The sequence below is a fragment of the Leopardus geoffroyi genome, chromosome A3 (genome assembly GCF_018350155.1).
Source record: "Leopardus geoffroyi isolate Oge1 chromosome A3, O.geoffroyi_Oge1_pat1.0, whole genome shotgun sequence".
Lineage (NCBI taxonomy): Eukaryota > Metazoa > Chordata > Mammalia > Carnivora > Felidae > Leopardus > Leopardus geoffroyi.
The window spans coordinates 74,920,914-74,939,431 of record NC_059336.1 but is presented as its reverse complement, the minus strand read 5'-3'; the positions used below and the strand labels follow the sequence as shown (position 1 = coordinate 74,939,431).

At 40.7% G+C, this 18,518-nt stretch overlaps 1 protein-coding gene and 1 long non-coding RNA gene across 7 annotated transcripts in view; one reads left to right on the top strand and one right to left on the bottom strand.

The window, feature by feature from the left end:
* The window catches only part of CCDC85A (coiled-coil domain containing 85A), a 200,171-nt gene that overhangs the window by 76,010 nt on the left and 105,643 nt on the right, over positions 1-18,518 (bottom strand). The window lies entirely within an intron of this gene.
* On the top strand, positions 1,141-4,615 carry LOC123580809. Its single transcript, XR_006703468.1, has 2 exons — positions 1,141-2,168; positions 4,322-4,615. It is a non-coding gene; the product is annotated as an uncharacterized LOC123580809 (long non-coding RNA).

Below are 18,518 nucleotides of genomic sequence, written 5' to 3'. Positions count from 1 at the left end.
CTCTCTCCCTCCCTGTCTGTCCATCCCTTGTATTCTCTCTCTCTCTCAAAATAAATAAACATTTTTTTTAAAAAAGCTAAATTGAAGTTAGATATTTTCTTTAAAGTATTTGAGATGTGTTTCTATTTCATAGATTCCTAGATTCTCCCATGGGTAAAACTTAGAGTGAGAATCAGGTGAATTTATTTATTTTTTGTTTGTACACTTGCTATTTTAACATTTCTGAGTTTCATTTTCATCACAATGTTATTACGGTCATCCCGACAGTTCTTCTCATAATTTGAATTTCCTATTGTGCTACCAGCACAGATGCAAATAAAATCGCAAGTGTTCTTTCACCTCATAATTAAGTCTATGTGGCCTGGTGAACTCTTGTATAAATGCACCAGTCCTAGAGGAAATCAGCGATGCCACTGCACAAAAGTCAAGCTTGCTTGCATATCCTATTCCTCAGATTTAAAATTCATCTCAGAGCCCATCTCAGTGCCGTTGTTTAGTGTTGAGCATGATAGTGTTTCAAAAACATTATGTGTTTGAAAAATCAGTTTTATGCATTCTTCTGAAGTCTAAAAAGCCCCCCAAAAAAGGTGCTATCTTCAATTAAAACTGCAGAATCAAAGGTAACTCTTGCTATCAATGCACTGGTCATGAAATGGGATAGGATTCCCCATAACATGCCTATTTCCTAATGAGAATGCACCTACAACAGCCCAGTTCATAGCAATGCAAGGAACCATCACAACTGCTACTTAATTGAAATAACTTGTGTAACCGATTTCATTTGATGAAAACCATCAGGAGACAGAGATCTAGCATCCATGCTTTCCTCTTTGTGTTCCAATCTTTATCTCTTTCACAGCTTCCCCTGGCTTTACTTGATAGGATGAACTTCCTCAACTCTTAATAATGTCGGTTCCCCAAAATGTCCTTGCAGATTGTTAGCTTCTAAGCAACCTTCATTAGGAGAGACTCATATCAACAAACAGATTGCTTATCCATTAACGATGCCAGAACAGAACAGTGTAAACCATACTTTACACTTACCAAATAATTGCTCTTTGCATTTGACAAAGACAGTTCAAAACTTTTGTGGATAGAATTTTCTTCCATTAGCCCAAAAAAAAAAAAAAAAAAAAAAAAAAAAAGCTCATGGTGGTTTCTCATCTGCACTATGAACACATCAATCATTCAGAGGGGAAAAATAATAGCTCAGTTCCTATACAGACAAACTCTGTATTTTCCCAATTTTTTTGCTTAAAGCCATTACCACCCTTAGAATGCCTTTACCGCTTGCTACCCTTCAAAAAAAGCCCTACTTAATCTTCTGGGGTCAGGGATCAAATTGAGCTCTTCCCTACTTGTAGAAGTCCTTGCTGACCTTCCTTCTTGTCTTCATACAACAAATACTGATTAAGCCTGTACTCTATGTCAGGTCTCGAACCAAGAATTGAGGGTGCAACAGAGAGGAAAACAACTGATGCCCTCTGGGTTCCTGTAGTCTCGTATTGTGTCTTTTGAACTATTTTTAGCTTAACCACAAAAATCATGTGCATGCTTTCATCTAAACATTACATAATGATTACTTACTACGTGCCAGGGTGTGGGGGATACAGGGTATAGAGATGATGTAACCTTAGGCCTGAGGGAGTTTACTCTGAGTCTAGCACAGGGAATAGACAAGTAAAGAATTACAATGCGATGAGATGCAAACGTTTCTGTGTTGAGGAGACCAGAGATGACTTCACAGTGGCAGCACACAGACAAAGGTCAAGGGCCCTGTACTGTGATGAGAGAGCAATGGCAGAGACACAAGGGAGCAAAAGCAGTGCCAGGGAAGTGGCAGAGAGGCCAGCAATATGGACAGAGGCCAGAAGATGAAGAATCCCTGCCTCTCTTTACCAGGTCCTTTGGCCAGGGCAATGGAGAGCCACTGAAGAGTAATAAATGGAAGAAGACTAGACCAGATTGCAGGCTAAGGATACAGCAAGTTAAGAAACTAGTGCAAAACTTAAGAGGACAGTATAATTCTGTAAGTAGCTGATGAGAAGGAAGAGAAAAATATTTGGAGAACTGAATGATCTGAGGACAGAGTCCACACGAGGGGTGAAGGAGGAAGATACTGAGCATGAGAGATCTGCATTCCCATCTATGCTTTACCTTCCTTGATGGTGAGTGCCAGGTTTCAAACCACCTTTGTATCACTATGCTCACGGACTGCAAGACAGCACACAGAAGCAGGCTTCCTTACAGTTAGCCAATTGATTGTTTAAGAAAACAAACCAGCAAAATGTTTAACTGGTTTGAGCTAGATCTGGAGAAAAAAAACAAAAGAACTAAGATACGACGAAATAGAAATGAGGAAAATCAATTTTACTAATAAGATATTGAGTAGTAATATCACTTCCAAATGATTAAAATTTTATTTTAAATGGGGAAGAAATTATTCCCTGGAAAGTTTAAATCTCTTTCCCTATTTTTAGCCCTACAACATGTACATTAAAAAAAAAAAATGTTGTAAGCTTTTTGGGATCTGTGATTTAGAATCCTATATATGCCCTAAATGCCTCATATGTGGAAATTACTATATATACATACACATATATATGTATATGTATATATACATATAGTATATGTGTAGATATATAGTATATGTAGATATATAGTATATATATATGTATATATATATGTATGTGTATACACACACAGTATATGAAAAGAAACATTTCTTTGACAGTGCAATTATCAGAAAAATATTCAATCAAAAATCTCTAAGCCCACTAAAAATCACCCACTTTGCAATCATCAGCCTGTCCTATGAGTTAGATACTACAATCAGCCTCTCAGAAGACAGACCATACACTTCAGAGTCACACAAGAGAATGAAGGCCCAGTGAGAGTTCACATTAGTAATATTTTATTGCATCCTAGACAGCCCTAAACAAACTTCTTGGTTTTTCTTCACCTTCCCTGGGCCCTGTGCTATCTTCTGTGTTACTTATCACTTCTGGACTTCTGTTTATCTCCAAAATGAGGACAGAAATAGTTCTTACTTCATAAGGTTAATATAAGGATTAAATAAGTCAATATGTATAAGGTGATTAAAAAAACAGTTTAAGTGTTCAATACTTCCTATAATTATTATTATTTTTTTGATGGACCTAATCTTATGACAAAAGTCCAAAGAATGTTGAAGCTCTGAATTTTGTGAGAAATCTCTGACTGGGAACCCAAATGCCATTGTTTCTAGCAGTCTACAGGCTTTCCACTTGTGTCAAGGACAGAATATTCCTGGAGTTCCAGGATAGAAATCAGCAGGTCCACCCAAAGGAGGCATGGAGTGTGAAGAGGAAAAGCCCTGGCCTAGGAATCTGGAAGCCTGGCCTGACTCCTCCCATCTTAGCTATGCTTGACAGGGAGCACATGGCCGAACTTCTCCCCAGCTGGGGTTCTCAGCTCAAATGCTCTAACAAAGCCTGTTTGTTTCACTTACCTCACAGGGTTCATAGGAGCATCAAATGAGAGGAAAAGGATGGAAATGCAATTTACTAAAATTCTGTTCTTAGTTCTCAGAACTGGGCTGGCTACAGAGAATGGGGAAGAGGAGGGCTTAGGGGAGCTGACCTAACAGACACGGATAAACCTGATGCACACGCACACTGTGAATCTCACACATATTTGTAAAAACGAGCTTTATGGCCAAATTATGGTATTACTCTAAGATTAGGTTTACACCAGAGAACAGTAGAAACAAAGATGTCTTTGTATTGGAAAGATGGTATCGAAATACCTTAATCTCTGTCCAGATCTCTCTGTACTAAGCAAATGTACAAAACCAAATGTATTTCTCCCAGACTATTTTCCTCCTGTGATCAAGTGGTTAGTTTCTCTGGCCCAAACTTCCGGAGGCCACACCTTTTTTATTTTCTGACAGGTGGGAAAGAGGAAGGAAACCTCTATGGGCCGAAGTATCATGTGTTACTCTCAGTGGTTTTACAACCCTGTCTCCTTCTGGCCCACCACCTCAACAGCGGTCAATTTCTCTTGGTAGCCCCTCCTTATATGTTGCCTCATCTCATCTATCCAAGTATCTTCTTCTCCTGACCTAGGTGAAGCAAAGCCTTCATTCTGAAGGAGATCTATTTACTTTCTTTTAAATTCTACCTTTCGTGTGAGCCCTTCTTTATGCATAAAAGAGCCATCTTGTGTTTCAGCACCTAGAAAAATTCAGATTCCACACTGTCTGTAAAGTTTCCCAACACCTCGACCACCATCTCCAATGACCTTTCCCTTTCTCACTTCCTATTCACCTGGTGCTTGTTAGGATGTCCTTGGAACCACAGTAGAGGGGACGGCCATCTTGCCAGCGCAACCCAAAAGCCCCTAGTAGCGTGCCAGAAGGAATTGGAGGTCAACCAATCACCTAGCGACAGCACGACCTGACGCAAAAAGGCCCACCTGGACCTAAACCCGGAACCCTTGCAGCTTAAAAACCCCACCCCACCACACCTGGGGGCGACTTCCCTGACTCTCCTCCTCTCTCTCTCTCTCTGTCCCCCTGAGTCACGGAACCTCACCCAAGACCTTAGTTCCCAAATAAAGCCTTTGACTGCTAAAATTTTTTAGCCTCTGACTCCTATCTTTACCCTGCCTTACACCTGACCCTAACATTTGGTGCCAAAACCCGGGGAGAGGTAGTAGCTCGCTTCCCTTGGCTGAGCTTCCTCCTCGCCAAGCCAGACGCCAACCACCCTACTCCCAAGCGCCTACAGAAGCCGGTAGTAGGACAGACCCCTCCTTCCTTCCTCCAACTACGGCTGATACCCATGAGAGACTTCTCCCAAGTTAGTCTCCTTTCCTCCCCATGCCACAAGGCCCACGCGCCAATAGGCCCCTTATTGCAGAGCGAGGGACGCCTTGCCCTGACACGCCAATGGGGAGTAACGAGTCTAAACCGCATCGATCTCTTACCACCCCCCCGCCCCCCAATGTCTGTTAAAAAACTTCTAGCTCCTGGGCTTACGAGGCGAACTTTGTCCTAACCGACTCATCCGCCTTTGCACTGTAGCCTGGCCTCAGTACAAATTAGATAATGATTCTCAATGGCCACCCGAGGGGTCTTTACAATACCAAATCTTAACCGAATTGGACAATTTCTGCCATCGCCGGGGAAAATGGGGAGAAATACCCTACGTCATGGCCTTTTGGGACCTCAGGTCTCGCCCCAACCTATGTTCCTCCTGCCCCTCTGCACGCATGCTTCTTGCCCGCCCACAACCTTGCCTTACGCCTGACCCTAACAATGTTAATCACCTATTGTCCACAAAACGATTATTTAGCCAGATACCTATCCCTTGTGTATCAGAATCATGGGTGGCAGGAATGGATGGAGATTCCCAGACTCTAGTCTTAAGAAATTCAGATGTGGGAAGGTGTGGCCAAAGAAAGTATTTTAACCAGCACTCTAGGTGATTCTGTCTCAAGTAGGAGGACAGTCATACTCCAAGAAAGTGTGCTGCCACAAGTTCATCCTTAAACAGAACTTTGCACTCTCACATGTGCACACACACTCAAACACATTCAACACACCTACATAGCACATTTAGTGACCACTCAGTAATTTGATTTGCCTCTGAAAGATTTCATGCAGGTATTATTTTGAGTGGAAAATATTTTTAGTGTAGAACTTTTTATTATTTCAGTAAAAGCAGCATCCAAAGTCTATAGGTTCCTGATTCAGGACAGGTAGGACTGGCTATTGTCCTTTCTAATCTGCAAGGCAGCTGGAGCCTCATCTTCTGGGTCAGAGAGACTGTAACTGACCACCCTCCATTGCTAGGATTTTTTTTTCTCCTGTTCACGCTGCTCATCCAACCATCAGCCAAATTGCCAGGAAATTTGTTTCCAGTGGCAAAGCTAGAAAACAAAAGACGTCTTTTCGCTCCAGAAAAGAGGCAGCCTTGGGATACCAAGCAGAGATTATGAATTTTAATTCTCCACTGCAGCTCAGACGCTCTCAGGCAAGAACATTAGAAAAGGCTAATCAAGGAAGAAATCAGCAGGGGGCATGTGTGCCGTGGATCACTGATAGCACTCTAAACTTAGCACTGCCAAGGCTAATAGCCTCCTTATATCCTCTCCTCCCATTAAAGATGCCCTGAAAATAAGATACCAAAGACTACTGCTGCAGTTATCACAGTTAGCAAATTGGCAGGTGATATTCGCTAAGTGCACTAGGCCAAGAGTTGAGGATTTCCTGTGTACCCTTTACTCTTTCAAACTGAGTGCAGTTCTAAGAGGAGTAAGAGCAGAGGTACAAGCATAAATAATGCATGAGAACTATAGGTGTGGAAAGCTTGATTCTGACCCTCCACGCTAATGCATGCCTAAGCCTGGTGTTTGCTACAATGTGACTGGATTTGCTACTCTGTGCTTCCAAAAAGAGTAATGAGAATGCCAGAATTGAGAAAGAATCTGAACCTGTGATCCAGTCCTTAGCCTCTCCCCAGCTGTTCTGGACACACTCCATTACAGACCCTCCCAGGTCGCTCTTAGCCAGACCTTTGAAATTTGGCTAGTTAATAAAATCACAGCATTTCAAAATCCAAAAAAAAAAAAAAAAAAAAAGTAAATAGAACTTATTGTATGTGTTTAAACACTCTGCTAGTAAGATCTCAAATGTCCAACCTTGCAAAGCTTTGTTCCCAGTTAAATTAGTAGCCTCTCCTATTTTCCAACTGTCCTCAAATCTAGGGTAGTGATGTCACCACAGACCATTCAAGTGACCTCTGGACTCAAGTTGTTTCAGAAAGAGTTGAAGAAAATCTCAAACTGGAAAAGGGATGGTAGCCTTAAAACATTTTCCACCAACTCTTCACATCCTCAGAGAATGCATGATATCATATATATTGAATCCATTTTCCTTAAGGTTTCTGAATTAAGGAAAATTCAGCTGAGCTCCCAAACAGAATTCAATCTAAATACTGAAAACGGTGCTCCTGGGTGGCTCAGTCTTTAAGCATCAACTTTGGCTCAGGTCATGATCTTGCGGTTCACAAGTTCAAGCCCCACGTGGGGCTCTGTGCTGACAGCTCAGAGCCTGGAGTCTGCTTCAGATTCTGTGTCTTCCTCTCTCTCTGCCCTTTCTCCACTCATTCTCTCTCAAAAATAAATTAAACATTAAAAAAATACTTACTGAAAGTATTAATATTCTCCTTTAACTAAATGCGGACCAAAAATCACTTTTCTCCATAATGCAGCCTATCATGTGGTTGAAATGACAGCTCTCATGCATTTAGGTTTCTTTTAGATTTTTTTTTTCAACGTTTATTTATTTTTGGGACAGAGAGAGACAGAGCATGAACGGGGGAGGGGCAGAGAGAGAGGGAGACACAGAATCCGAAACAGGCTCCAGGCTCTGAGCCATCAGCCCAGAGCCCGACGCGGGGCTCGAACTCACGGACCGCGAGATCGTGACCTGGCTGAAGTCGGACGCTTAACCGACTGCGCCACCCAGGCGCCCCTAGGTTTCTTTTAGATCTGGAATTCCATGAGGCCCCCCAGGCCAGGGGGGGGTCTTTCTAGAACTTATTCACACACCAGAACCCTCACTTCTGTAATTACCTCTGTATGTAACTCAGAGCATTGGGTATCAGTTTGGTGCAACTCAGTCAGCTTCAAATTACCAGTAAATATCTCCTTAGCACAAGATGCAATTCAGCTACTGCATCCATAAACAAGGAATCATCTTTTCTCAACATAACATCAACCTCAGGAAGGTTCCATGGTTATGCAAGATGGTTCTGGTACCTGGGGCATGACCTTGTAAATCTCTTCTGCAGTCTGTGTGCAATGCCACAGCTGGAGAATCACAACTCAAACCTTTCCTAGAGAGGAGTATGGGGTTGACAGTACATCACAAAGTCTCAAATATGGAACAGGCTGGAAGGTATTACCATTTCACAACCCCCCCCCCCTTTATTTATTACACAGCCCTAAACACTTCCAGTGGTTGGTGCCATGCTCCAGCTAACCATCTGCCGAGTGCATCCCAATTTGGCCAAGTGGCTGACACTTAAAGTAGCTCAGGATCCAGTTTTGAGCACCATCACCCAAGGCCACCAAATTATCTCAAGTAGCAAGCTCTGACACTCACCTGGATTTAGTGAACACAGATTTTTCTAACCAGTTTCTGCTATTGAAATGGACTGAGTATAGGCCATACCCTTGTCCTTTGGGACGTCACTGCCTAACACAAAAACCCTACCCATCATGGGCCACCTTCCATGGCCCTCCACTTTGATTCCACTCTAAATATATCATCATTCAGTCAATGAACTCTTGTTTGTTAAGGAGCTACATCACAAATGCCACAACTCTTGGCCCCAAAACTTGAACAACTTGAATACATGCTTTGGAGACAAAAACATACCTACGTCATACAGAGGTCACAAATGGGAAACAGGCTAATACAAAGGCTGGTGTCCACAAGACCTAAGAGAAGAACATGGTTTTCTAAGCACAGAGACAGAAGAGAAGCATTGCCTGTCTGTTGTCCTGAGTAAGTTTCTCCAAGGCATCCACACTCCACTTAACATGCAGGTAAGAATCCAGTTCAATGAAGCAACCTCGTCTGGTGGGCTCCTCACTTCCCTTGATCATTTTAGTACCACTGTGGGAAGCATTTGTAATGCGCTTCCAGACCCAGGCCCCCACCTCTCAACAAATAAGTATTTCCTCCGTAAATCCCAGAGAGCGTGCACTCTAGGAAAAGCAGTGCTTGCAAAACATCTGTTCATTTTTCAGAATTCAGAATGAAGTGACTAACCCCTGATATACAATAAAAATGATTAAATGCAAACACTACTGAGACTCTGTAATAAATATTTTATGTATTAATATGTTTTCAAAAGTCTTATTTCATTTTTACTACTTTTCTGTACGGCATTATTCTATTTTAGAATATGCAATGAAATGATCTTCCATGAAAAAAAAAAAAGTAGGCATTTCTGTCCCATTTTAGATAAGCAAATGGATAATTATTGTGCTATTAATTTGTTATGTAAATTGTTTAAATTGCTAACTCTTTCCTCTTTCCATTATTAGATAGCATTCATTCCTTCCCAAGGAAAATGGAAAATTCTCTTCTAAAGTAAACTGTTTCCTCACTCATCCCCAAGATATACAATCCAAGTACTCAGGATTATTTTACAAAAGCAGCCATAAGCTTGAATAAAAGCATTCAGTATAGTGACTGCTTAATGTTCATTCAAAGTAAAAATCACCTAATATCCCTTCCCTTATCCAGAACTGCCCTCTTGCTTTAGGAAAAAGCACCGGGTGGAGACTACCTGAATGCCTCCATATAGTAACAACCAGTGCCTGGCGATCTTGAACCGCCTTCTCCTTCAACAGGCTTAGGTATGTTTCAGTATCTCTTTTTCTCATTTACATTTGCTGTTTATGGAAAAAGGGAAGCAGAAAACTACTGCATTCCAGAGAGTTCTCAGTAGGTAGGTTATAATTTCATAACATCCTGGCACAGTTCAGCAAAAATAAATCTTTTTCTAAACTATTAATGACTCCTCGGGATAAACCTTTTACACAGGTGCTGTTATGGTAGCCAAGGTGGCACACCTGGCTGTCAGACACGTGTTTAGAAGTTTCAAGTAAGTGGCAAATATTGAGGAGGAGAATAAAGAGAGGCAATGAAAACAATACCCATGAGATCCTGACGGTGTGCTAAAAGTTCCTGACGTTATTTTCACATAGAGGAAAGGAAAATTGCTGCCTGTAGGTTACACATTTTAGAAATTGACTTCTTTTTCATTTTTCAGGCTGCCTGCCTCCCCTTCCTTATTGATAAGAAAGATGTCAACACTTTACAGACTTAATTAGAAAGTAGTAGAATACACCGTCAGATTTGCAGAATCCTGACACAGAAATCCACAGCACCTGGGCAGTGACACCGGCACCTTTGCACCCCACCCTCTACCAGGCCTTTGCCTGAATCTAAAAGCTAGTATGGTGTGGGACTAAGAGATTCCCCCACGCACCTCCTTCTTATTCTATCCCTCAAAGAGTCCCCTGCCATTACATAATGATGCGAAAGTTCATGGGAACAAGTTGCTACACAGACACCATCTTCTTCATTTGGACAGAAATGATTTGGAACAAGAGTGAAGGGCAGCAGAATTCCTCACTCCCAGAGAGAGGGGTCACTTCTCTTTATTGGAGCCAGGTACTTGGCAAACACACTGATCACCAGCTCAGTGAGGGCCCTTAGGGTGGACTCCAGCAGCTTCCTTTAGAAAGAGGTCAACTTCCTTGCCTTTAACCACATGGAGGCTGAGTTTCTTCACCACAGAGAGTGCAAAGCTTCAGCGCGCTATTAATCAGTTATGCTTATGTTACTGCCCATGAGTAAGATCTGGCACTTTGTAAAGAAACCAACCCATCTTGGAAAATCACAGTTTAACAAACACAAAGGGAACCCTTGGTTTTAGGTCTCATTACACGAAAGGGAAAACAGTTCAGAAAAAAGATCAGAAGTAAATCTTAAAAATAAGTATAAGAAAAAAGCTAATTTAATAATTATGCTTATCAACTGACTTTTTTAGAGGCTATGAGGTTTTTTTGTTTTTTGTTTGTTTGTTTGTTTGGGGGCAGTGGCATTTAGGGAGGTATCTGTTTCATTCAACAACCACCAAAAGAAAAGAAGAGAAAACTGATAAATTTTTTAAAGCATGGGTAGGAAAAACAAACTTAGCAACTAATATCTGACACACTCCTTCAGCAGTCTGGAGACCATAAATATGATGTTTTGAATCCTACAGTCACAATAGATAATGCACATGATTCAATGACTCAGGTTCCTGCTCTGCTGTGTTTAGTCCTCATGACTGCCAAATTCCTGTAATTATCACTTCCCCAAATCCCACCAACCCCTCCTGGGTATTCCAGTACCTAGTAATTGGAGGTACTTCCTTAGGAACCACCATATATTTCCTCACAGCTCAAACTCTCTTTGAAACAAGTCTTATGTTGGACTTAGGGTCTTAACCGTGGGATTTTCCAGACGTTCTCTCCTCCTGCCCAGCAATGTGGACACATTATCACCCATTCATATATAAATCTCCACATATGGAAGATGCTTAGGTATGTGTTTTATCTGTCATCATCAGTCAGTCCCTGCATGATTATATAGCAAGTGACTGGGCAGGGGGAAAACAAAAAGATGTGAATCCTGAATTTTGAATAGTTACCTCATTGGGATGAGCAATTAATTCCATGAGGCAACTCCCAGATTGAGGTGACGTGTCAGGGACTGGATGCCACTGGCTATAACTAGGCCTACAGAATAAAAAACAAAACAAACAAAAAACAACAACAACAACAACAAAAAACACCATGACCTGGGAAACTAATTTTAAAGTTCCATCTCTGGTATACCCTTAGCTTTTCTCTTCATAGAATCCTCCAGACTACCACATTCCAACTGGTGCACCTGGTGGGCAGCAAATGGGTCACTAACACACCACAGATATTATTCCCCTCCCCCACTGGAGCAGCTGTCCAGTGCCCAAGGGGGCTAAGTTCTGACTCTGGTCTTCTCCAGCTAGGGGTGACCTGGGCCACTCACTCCACTGTGCTCTACAAATACTCATTTTCTATGTGTGCCATGACACCAAAAGGCTGCAGTGCTGTTCTGTTCTGCACTCCTCCCCTCCCACTGGGCTATCAACTGGGTTCATAGGGTTATCCGTGCTATTTTAAAAATCTGGGGAAAGATACACCTTTATAGACTTGCACACTACCTCATTTTTAGCTTCTTTTTATAGACAATTTCATCAATGTTAGCCATAATAGGATGGGAGAATATCTAGCCAGGAACCAAAATACTCAATGCCTATATCCTGTCTTCTATGTCAGTGACTCCACAGCTTTCTTTGGAAAACAGATGCATAAATGGCATATCTAAGGAAACTGTGCACCAAATGTGCACCTGGTAACACAGAATGGGTCACATGAAGTATTTTTGTTTATTTTTCACCTAGGCTTGAGGTGGGGTCATGTGGCCTACAACGACACAAGCAGGCCAGACCAGTTTCCTATTTCCTCATCCTACCTTAAATCCAACAGGTTATTCACATCACCTTTTCTTCTCAGGGGACTACGATGGAGTTGTGGAAAGTAGAAGGATCTGTAACTCCCTCTGAAGGGCAAAATGGCAAGGTTTAGACTAGAGGGAAATGAGAAAAAAAGAAGGTTGATCCTTTCTCAAGTTTAGAATTACACCGCAATGCAAAAATATGTCTTTGCTGCAACAGTAACTTATTACCGAGGCACTGGTTTTACTGAAACATGGCCTCAATCTGCCTAATCCTTGCCATCTCCATAAGCATCACCACAGTCTACGCTAGCTTTTGCCATCTCTCACCTGGACCTGCACCAGCCTCCAACTGGCCTCTATGCTTCTGCTCCTTCCCCTACAATTCTGTGTTCAGGAATCAGCGTGGGCTTCCAACATGCAAATCCGGTTATGTCACCCCTCTTCTTAAAACCCTGCAAAGGTTTCCCTTTTTGCTTTGAATAAAAGCTAAAGAGGGAACTCAGTCTGCATGGTCTGACATGTTCCATCTACATTTCCAACCTCATTTCATGCAACGCAACCATTAGTCTGCAAACCTCCAACCACATTGGCCTCTGAAGGCGCTTCAAATATTCGTCTCCACTTAAGGGCCATTGTACCTATTGGTCCTCTGATCTTCTCCCAGATTTTCAAGGGAATATCATCTTTTCATCCTTGAAGTTTCAGCCTAAACATCATCTACTCAGAGAGGCCTTCTGTGACCACACTAGCCAGAACAGCCCCACCTATTATTACCTCTCACAGTCATTGTCTCTTCACAGCACTTACCACCTGCTGTTTTCATTATCGTGGATGTATTCAGCCCCTTATATCTCTATCCCATTCATTAATGCCCTGTTGTTCACTATTATGTGCCTAGCACCATGCTTCAGAGTGAAGGACTCTCTCAGAACTTGCTGAATGACTAATACAGGGATAAATGAGTATCCACAATATGCATATTTTGTTGTTGTTGAGCCTCTACTCAGGCTCAAACTCAAGATTAAGACATCAAGATTTTTTAATTTTCTATTTTATTGTACTTATCAAATTTGTCTCTAAGAAAGCAATACATTTTAAATTTCAAGACAAGAATTTCCCAATTTATCATCAGTTGTGCTAATAATGACTACTATACAACCCACAACATTAGTTCTAACAATTATCCCCTCAAAAAGAGAGACATGATCAAAAGAATCTAGGAAACACTCCATGTTATTTCCTTTTTCGCCTTGGAAATTCACAATGCACATTAGCATATTAAAGGCTCCAAAAGAATGATAGTAAAGAAGCCTGATTAACTTTGTCTAACCCAAGATTTTCCATACTTACTTGACAGCAGAACCTTTTTTTTCTTACCACTACCAATTAATATACCTAAGAACTAGTATGTTTTTAATGTTTATTTCTTTTTTGAGAGAGAGAGAGAGAGAGCACAAGTGGGGGAGGGACAGAGAGAAAGAGGGAGCCACAGAATTCTAAGCAGGCTCCAGGCTCAGAGCTGTCAGCACAGAGCCCAATGCAGGGCTCAAACTCACAAGCCATGAGATCATGACCTGAGCCGAGGTTGTACACTTAACTGACTGAGCCACCCAGGTGCCCCAAGAACTAGTATTTCAAAGAAAACAACTTGCAAACAAATTTCAAACAAATATATAGAATAAAATGCTAAATGTAGTGTTTTTAAGAGACCTTCACTAGGTTCAAGATAAAGATACTGGTGATAAGAATTTGAAACACTAACAATGATAGTTAAAAGTCATGATCTCTGCACCAGAAGATAATTACATAATTATATACCATAATCACACGAAAATTATCTACACTATTTACTTCTTCTGTTTATCTTCTTGACAGTTAAATTGGTCACCTTCAGTGACATGTTACTAGTTCAACCCAGAGCTAAGTAAGTCTGGAAGCATTATACAGCAAAATTGCACCGTGAATGCAAATATAATTCATTTGACCTCATTTGCCATATCATAGCTGAGAGGCAAAGAGTCATGCATATTTAATCATAAACACAGGAAATGACAAAAAGCTTTTCTTTCCACCCACCACAAAAGATGGATTTTCATAGGGCCCCTCCCACCAAAACCAGAAAGAAAAGAGAGATGTCACGTTAGCATTAACATGGATTATATAGTTAATAATTAAGAACCAAAATAGCTAGAATGACAGAAAGATAATGGATTAAATCTAAGACCGATCTTTGAGTGATTATAGACAGAGAGATTAAGAACTCACTACAACTGAAATGTCAGCACTGATACAAGAACAAGAGAGGGTACCATAGAAGGATGCGACCCACAGAAATGCAAAGCAGAGCAGACAAGAGAGTAACTCAGAACCAGATAACAGCCGGGAATGAGGGTCTGGCTGAGAACCAGTTCAATCACTACTCCTCTGGAATAAGGTCTCATTGATAACCTGCTACAAAATAAGTTCTTCAACTTGATCTATAGTTGAAATACGAAATATTAATACAGAAAGCACCTGACAAAGAGATTATATTTTACCACTAGCATGTTCTTATAGGACTAAAAAGAATGTCATGGTTGCCTTTAAGCTTATCCCTTCAAAAATAAAATTGTTAAACTTTGCTACTTGAGAATTCGTGACAATTCACACAACAGAGCTGAAGTTTACCACAAGCTCTTTACAGAACATGTAAACAAACGAGCAGTGGGAAGGAAATGGCAGAGATGCCAGAGGAGGGTTCTTCAGGGTCTGGTGTGTGCTTACACCCAGACCCACCTCCCACTGTCCCGGACTGTCACCTTTACCCGTTTAGGACTTTATACTCTGAGCATCCCAAACTACATTGTTTCCCAAACATGCCATGTTCTCTCAGGATGCTTCCTCTGCTCAGAATGCCTTTCTACCATCCAGATCACCTCCTCTTGCCCAGCTAAATCCTACTTATCTTACAGGGCTCAGCTCACAGGCCTTCTATGAGCTCCCTTTTCAGTCTGGGTTAAGTGCTTCTCCCAGGCCTTACACAACTGTATCAGAATATTTATACTATGTTGTATCATCTATTTTACTTAGCAATTTATTTGTCAGGTGTATATCCTCAGTGTCTGCCATAGTGAATATTCAGTAGTGATTGATAAATATAGGTAGAATGAATACATGAAAAAATACATTTGTAAAAGAAGACAGAGAGTGATAATCTGAAACTGAATTCAGCCGATATTCAGAAATCATGGGTTCTGGTGACTGCTGACTTACTAATAAATATACTTCATTCGATATGCTAATTACAGTTTGGGCAGCCTATACCCAGGAACCCAGCTCTATATCCCAGGCCTCAATGTCTTCCCAGTGATACTCTTATACCATCTCTACTTACTACTGACACACTTAATGCTATGTTAGTGAAACTTTCAGCAACTAAAAGGTCACCATATATGGGCACAAGGCTCTTGGCACACAGACCATTAGAAATAATGATCACTTTTCCACTGCAAAGAGCAATGGCCCCCCACAAGTCACTTGAACTATTAGTGCAGACACTAAACTACAATTTGCAAGGTTCACTGACTAGGAAAATGGTGTTAATTGTGGTGCTCTGGTTTTAGGATCTACAATTTAGGCACAACCAGATTTGTCTTAAATATATATGTGTGTGTGTGTGTGTGTGTGTGTGTGTGTGTGTGTGTATTCCATATATACACATATATATATTTATTTTACTTTAATGATGGTAGGGGGAAGCAGAAACAGAGCCCCAGGAGATGAAATGTGTTTCTGTGTTTCTCTACCGGCGTGTTCTGCAATATGCCACTAAACTTGGTTCTGAAAATGTCATTTTCATGCCAAATTAAAAGTAAACATAATTATGTGTAATACTTCAAAAGTACCTAATTAAAACACTGAGGCTAAAATATGCAGACAGACATAACTAATTCTAACTTACTTCATAATAATTTCATTATTTACTTATTGAAAAGTGTCAGTCAAAAACATTAAACTAGTTTGTGTTTATAAAAAGAGCTTAAAAACTAGCAGTTATTTTCATTATAATTCATTCCTGATTTTCTGCTTTGGGAAATATATAAGCATCTGATTATTTTGGTACCAAAAGGGAGAAAAAAAACAAAGGCAATTTTAAGTATGGAAAGGTGGTGAATGAAGATAACCCTGGTGAGTCATGATGAGCTTGCTCCAAATAAAAACACTGATATTGTGACCAGATATAAAACTATCCATCACACTAATATAAAGACTTCAATCTCCCTCAGTCCACTCCATGCCTCCACAATGAATAATTACCATGGCATTAGTGCCCTCTCCCAGGTGTGAGGTGTCAATCATCCCCAAAGACACTGTATTCATAACTGAGGCTGACACCAGGCTCTGTAACAGAGTCTCCAAGAAGGGCTACAAGGAGATAGGGGCTTAAAGCTTCCACAGTGAATCCCTGCTATGATTCACGGAAGTTCTATGGGTAAAAGAGAAAACCAGAAGATAATAGAAAGGAACTTAAGAGGCTTAAAGTCCTGCTCCAAATTGGGAAGAAAACTTCACACTCCCAAAAGTATTTCACTTTTATATGCACACAACACTGTATGTTACATGCTACAATATCCCTTTTTAATAAAACCAGACAAACAATAAAAAATGAAAGAATCTGAAAAGGCAAGAAAAGGAGAAATAAAAGGAGAAATAATAGGGTTGGATCCAAGAAGAGCCACATAACTACTGGGTCCGAAAGTTGAGCTCATCATATATCTGGTAGAAGAGGAATGTAGGATGACAGAGAATCAGTCATAGAACTCTAACATGCTTTCCACAGGGAATGTTCCGTCTACTTCTAGTTATGACAGAATACATTGGAACTGGAGTTGTCCTCCTGGCATAAACTAAAATGTTAGATGGAATACTGGCAATTGTTTCCAGACTAAGACAACAGAAAATGAAAAAAAAGTAGTCTCTGAGAGAAGGGTAGGCCGCAAGGTGAGCTCATGTTTGCCCTGGCTTTATACCTGGGAGAACTTTCTGGAATTGGCACAGGGAGGCAGAACCCAAGCAAAGCACTATATCCCTGAGCTGAGGAGATGGAGATTGGAGCTTGTGGCCACTCAGGTAACTGGACTTTGTGGGGCTGGGAACTGGGGAGGAAGGTGCTTCCTAGGGTATTACCCAGAAGTTTGGAGGTCTCTCATCATCCTTGACTCACCACTGGGTTGTACAAGTGTGGAGTAAGGCAGTGTCAGGACTAGAAGAGAATAGTTGTTGCCAGGTTGAAACATGAGCAAAGTTTCCAGATGCTGGCCTGTGCTGAAAGACAGCGGAGCCCTGCTATGGCCAGGGCAGAGGAACCTCACCTAATGACTTAGCATTCAGTTAAGGCCACAGAAGGGCCATACCTGTGGAGAAAAAGAAATACTCCCTAAAGTAAGGAGTCAGGCCTGTTCTGACTAATAACAAAATCTAAACTAGAGCAGTACCCACAGAGAAGAAAACCAATTCCCACAAGATCTAGAGAATCTACCAGTAATTTAACCACTGGCCAGAAAAGAAGACAATCTCCTTCAAAGAAGACCATGTACTTAATAGCTCCTACAAGAATTATCCTAGTTGTGCAATATATATAATAAAAAAAATTACAAGTCATATACAGAAGTAGAAAAATGTGACTCATAATAAAGAAAACCAAGCATTCAATATAAAGACACCAAGAGATGACCCAGATGTAGGAATGAGTAGACAGGATTTTAAAATAGTTATTTTAAATATGTTCAAGGACTTACAGGAAACTATGGACATATGAGTGAACAGATGGAAAATCTCACCAGATATACAAAAAATAAAGAAAACCAATTCTACTACTGCAATGTAAGAAATTTAAAATTAAAAATTCACCAAATGGGCTTAATAGCATATTGGAGACTAAAGACTAGAGGATCAGTGAACTTGAAGATAGACCAATAGAAATTATCCAATTTGAAGAACATAGATAAAAGTACTGGAAAAATAAAATATTGCCTCAGTGGAGACAATCTCAATAATACCAATGGTCTAACGTGTAATTGTTGGAAGAAAAGAGAAACAACAGGGCAGAAAAAATATTTAAGGAAATAATAGCTGAATATTTTCCATTTTGATAAAAAACATCTACCTACAGATTCAAGAAGCTCAGAAACCACAAACAGATAAATACAAAAAAATTACAACTAGCTGCGCATGTCAAACTGCTGAACACCAAAGATCGAGCAAAAATTATAAAAGCACTCAGAGAAAAACAAAGACCCTACTTACACAAAGGAACAATGATTCAAATTGCAGCTGACTTTTCATCAGAAACACTGAGGACCAAACAACAATAAAACAGCCACCTTTACACTTTTTTTTTTTGGGGGGGGGGAGAGAAAACCTTGTAAAT